Source organism: Saccopteryx leptura, chromosome 7, assembly GCF_036850995.1.
Source record: "Saccopteryx leptura isolate mSacLep1 chromosome 7, mSacLep1_pri_phased_curated, whole genome shotgun sequence".
Lineage (NCBI taxonomy): Eukaryota > Metazoa > Chordata > Mammalia > Chiroptera > Emballonuridae > Saccopteryx > Saccopteryx leptura.
This window is the reverse complement of record NC_089509.1, coordinates 35524605-35529362: the sequence shown is the minus strand read 5'-3', so window position 1 is coordinate 35529362 and position 4758 is coordinate 35524605. Positions and strand designations below refer to the sequence as shown.

Here is a 4758-nt window from a genome sequence, read left to right as displayed (position 1 = left end):
TATACCTTAATTATCTGTTATGTTTATTTTTATTATTTGTCTCCAATGTAAGATTTGTGATAGCAGGAATCTGGTATATTCCAAACTTTAAAAGAACCTTATATAAAGTCATCGCTTGATAGACAGCTATTGAGAATTTTTTCTCTTTCAGAGACCCATTTACAGTATTCAATTTTTTTGAGCCTATAACTTCCCATAGGAGTAAATTTATTCATAGCCCAGGTTTCTGTGCAACCAATACAGTTCTACTTTATATGAAGCCTTCCCAGGCGTTGAGGAGAATAAGCATCATCTTCCTTGGGCTCCTTGTTTATTCATTAATTTATTCAAATAAATATGTACTCAGCATCCTTGCATTTCATGCTAAACACTGGAGATGCATAGAAAAATCAGACCTAGGGCTTGCTATCAAAGCACTCACAATTTACAGCAGGACCTTGGGCAAATTACTTATGATCTAAAAGCTTCAGTTTCTTCGTCTGTAAACTCGAGGTACAAATGTTGTTCACTTTATGATTTTGTTATGCAGATAAAATACCATGAGAGAGGAGCAGTGTTTGGCCTATTTGATAAGTAAGAGGTGCTGTTATTAATACTATGTGTAGTACAAGTAGAGCTGTCACACTGAGAAGCCATATATTTTATTATTTGAACAGTGTTTCTTGGGATTGTGACGGGGAAAACCTTGCATGGCTCTATGTGGCAATCTGAGGTAGAAATGAGGCTTGCCAATTAATAACTTAAGATATACTGTGATAGATACAATAATAAAAATATGCACAAACGGAGGAGGCAGCACAAAGGAGGAAGTGACCGACTCCTGGGTACACAGAAGGGCAAGTGGTTTCCAGTAGAAGAACAATAGGTGTTGAAGTCAGGAGAATAAGAAGGAGCTTGATGTTGCTGCAGCTATAATTGATGGTAGATGGAGATGATGGTCAAGATATAGGAGGTGGGGAGACTTATCAGGGATACTTTATGTTATAAAAGACTTTGGGCCTGACCAGGCAGTGGCGCAGTGGATAGTGTCAGAATGGGACGTGGAGGACCCAGGTTAAAAACTCCGAGATTTCCACCTTGAGTTCAGGCTCATCTTATTTGAGCAAGGCTCACCAGCTTGAGGCCAAGGTTGCTCAGTCTGCTGTAGCCCCCCACCCAAGGCACACATGAGAAAGCAATCAATGAACAAACAACTAAGGTGCCGCAACGAAGAATTGATGCTTCTCATCTCTCTCCCTTCCTGTCTGTCTGTCCCTCTATTCATCTCTCTTTGTCTGTCACACACACAAAAAAAGACTTTGGGGCTCTGTCTTTGTGACTTTGATAACTGGGGGAGACACTATAGAGAAGCAGAGGCTGGTGGCAGAAAGATGAGCAGTCCGAAGGCCATGGGAGCAGATATTCAAGTGGGATTGACTAGGGTTCATGAGTTGAAAACTCCTGGTGCTACCTGTTTGTTCTCTTCTGATTTGCTTCAGTATTTGAACAAGCCTCTGAAAGTGCACTCAGCCTCCTCTCCCTTTACCTCTGAGGAATATAGAATATGCTGACCCCACCGGGACACTTTGCTAGCTGCTCAGTAATAGCATTGGGCAGTTCACTTCGTGCTGAGCAGGGCTGTGACTGGATTGAGGGTTACCTCTTGGCACAACAAACTGAAACCAGGCAATCTTTATACTGAGAGTGGCAAAATCTCCACCCTACCCACTCCCCTCCCCCCATTCTTCTGGTTGACCGCTCACTTTTGGGTTATGGTTCTGAAGATTAAATAAAGCTCTGTGCATATAATTTTCTTTCCTTCCCTCCTTCTTTTGGATCAAATGTAGACATAAATAGAAGTTTTGTTCAGGGCAAGAGCTGTCCTACAAGAGATCAACAACTATAAAACCATTTCAAAGACAAGACTAAAAAGTGAAAGCAAAGAATGTTTGGTTTGGTTTTACTTTTCCCAGAATAAAGGAAGGTATAAGACCACAACTTTGCCTTTGAAAAAAAATTGAAAACTAAGTAATTTGCCAAAAAAAGAAAAAAAAGGCTGTTCCCTCAAAATGGCTAGAAAACAGCTTATAAATGTTAGTATGGAAACGGAGGGAGTACTAAAAAGAAAAGAAAAGCAAGATAACATCACACTATACTAAGAAATTAGAAAACTATAATCATTTTGTTAATCTTTGTTTTCTTAGATAACTAGGAAACTATCCCAGCTCTCTTATGATGCAAAACAAATAAGATAATAAAAACAAACAAAACACTCCTTGGCAGATTTGCACTTCTAATTTTTTGTTTAATAACTGCTGTTTTTTAAGTGATGAGTTCTTGCTTCAGGTTTATAGCAGTCTTAAGTAACTTGAGACTTCGAAAATTTTAGGTACATACATAACAGAAGAAAACATTTGAAACCTTGCTTACTCATCAAAACCATATTCTATAGAAGTCAGAGCCAGAGCCGTAATGTAATTTTTGCAATTCCTTCAAGAAAAAACTGGAGATATATATATTTTAGTGAGTTGGAAAATCATACTGAGTGATGTATCACAAATGATGTTGCAGTGAGGCTGAAACTTAGAAATATCATCTACAGTTTTCTAATTTTCAGAAAAGTAGAAGAAATGAAGATCTGAAAGTAGATATAAAAGTTCGCAGATAAGGAAATGAATAGTCATTCATTTAAGAAACATTGAATGTGCCAGGTACTTTTCTGGGCTGTGTAGAAACTGAGATAAATTGAAAAGGTGCCTGACATCAAAGTGCTTACACTTCGGTGAGCATTTAGCACATAAATTAGCATTTGAGAGGCAAGAAAATAGAAAGCTAATAGATCTGCGGTTGCCTACTATTATTCAGTCAATATGTGGCTTCCATTCATTTATGTTCCCTTTTCAGTTTTCAAAAGTGCCCTGTGGTATAGATGTGTAAGGGTTCACATTTTTACAGAAAAGAAAATTTATTAAAGTAAAATAGGACATATTCATGTAGAAGTATTATCAACTAGCATTTAAAATGTTAAGTGTATTTTAGTGGCTTAATTTTTTATGTAAACAGACCAAGGTGTGAATATTCTAGGAAAATGTTCTCCAAACTCTTTAAAATATAAAATACAGGGAAAACTGTATTTGTACATCACTGGGATTGAGTAGAAGAGGCTTCTCTCAGTCAGAAAGAAAAACCTTCTTAGCTATTTTTCTGCCCCCCCAGGGCTGACAGGATCAAATCTTGGGAAGCCTGTATCGCATATAGAATGTTCAGTCTTAATGCCCTTCTCCTGCTTCCACCTAGCGGGCTCCCTATAAAAGGCCTACATATTTGTATAATATGAGAATCTAATCAAGGGTCCCCAAACTTTTTACACAGGGCCAGTTCACTGTCCCTCAGACCGTTGGAGGGCTGCCACATACAGTGCTCCTCTCACTGACCACCAATGAAAGAGGTGCCCCTTCCAGAAGTGCAGAAGGGGGGCTGGATAAATGGCCTCAGGGGGCCGCATGCAGTTTGGGGACACCTGACTAAATCATTATATTTGGAAGACAAAAAGGCAAGAACATACTTGATGAATACTTTGTTAAAATATTTTAAAATGTGCCCTGGCCGGTTGGCTCAGCGGTAGAGCGTCGGCCTAGTGTGCGGAGGACCCGGGTTCGATTCCCGGCCAGGGCACACAGGAGAAGCGCCCATTTGCTTCTCCACCCCTCTGCCGCGCTTTCCTCACTGTCTCTCTCTTCCCCTCCTGCAGCCAAGGCTCCATTGGAGCAAAGATGGCCTGGGCGCTGGGGATGGCTCTGTGGCCTCTGCCCCAGGCGCTAGAGTGGCTCTGGTCGCAACATGGCGACGCCCAGGATGGGCAGAGCATCGCCCCCTGGTGGGCAGAGCATCGCCCCTAGTGGGCGTGCCGGGTGGATCCCGGTCGGGCTCATGCGGGAGTCTGTCTGACTGTCTCTCCCCGTTTCCAGCTTCAGAAAAATGAAAAAAAAAATAAATAAAAAAAAAAAAAAAATATATATATATATTTTAAAATGTGACCCTTAAAATATAAGCTCTATACGTTAAGAGATTTTTATATATGAGAAATACCCACATTCTCTGATGACTTTAATAAAAAGTGAACTATATTTTTAGAAAGTATTTGGTATTTCATCAAAACCTTTACAATTTGTATATTGAGTTTGTGACATGCATTTGTAGATATTGACTCAGTAATATCGATTAAAAAATAAAGAGCATCAATGTTCATTAGAACCCCTCACACAAATATTTTCATCCAGATAAATACAGCTCTGTAGACCCATTTACATGCTGGCCAATGTTGCCATGTGGTATGTTGCAAAGGCCTGGATCCAGGTTGAACCCTGACCCTGTCTCTTGAGTTACTTAACTACCCTTAGCTTTAGTTGCCTTATCTGTACAATAAAAATCCACTTTAAAAAATAATTAGCATAATAATTAGTACACTGTAAATGTTCAATAAATGTTACTTCTCTCCAATTGGTAATTTCAACTCACTGGGTTCTGAGAAGCAGAGGGAATTAGAGGGTGCCCTCCGGTTGGGAGGTGATACCTGGGTCCCTCCAGCTAATCACTGCATCAGCCCTTTTCTCAGCAATTTGACACAAGCCCCATCAACTCATTATTGCAGGCAGCCAGTTCTCTATCACTCTTAGTCCCCAATTTGTCTTGTTAACATTTCCTAGTCTGGGTCCTGATTGAGAGTTTTCCAACTCATGTTCACAGTACATTTTGCAATTTAGCAGAATCTATGAAATT

At 39.9% G+C, this 4758-nt stretch overlaps 1 non-coding gene across 1 annotated transcript; it reads left to right on the top strand.

The window, feature by feature from the left end:
* The first annotated feature begins 3578 nt into the window (after positions 1 to 3578).
* Positions 3579 to 3654, top strand: TRNAT-AGU (transfer RNA threonine (anticodon AGU)). The gene has a single exon. It is a non-coding gene; the product is annotated as a tRNA-Thr (tRNA).
* The last annotated feature ends 1104 nt before the right edge of the window (positions 3655 to 4758 follow it).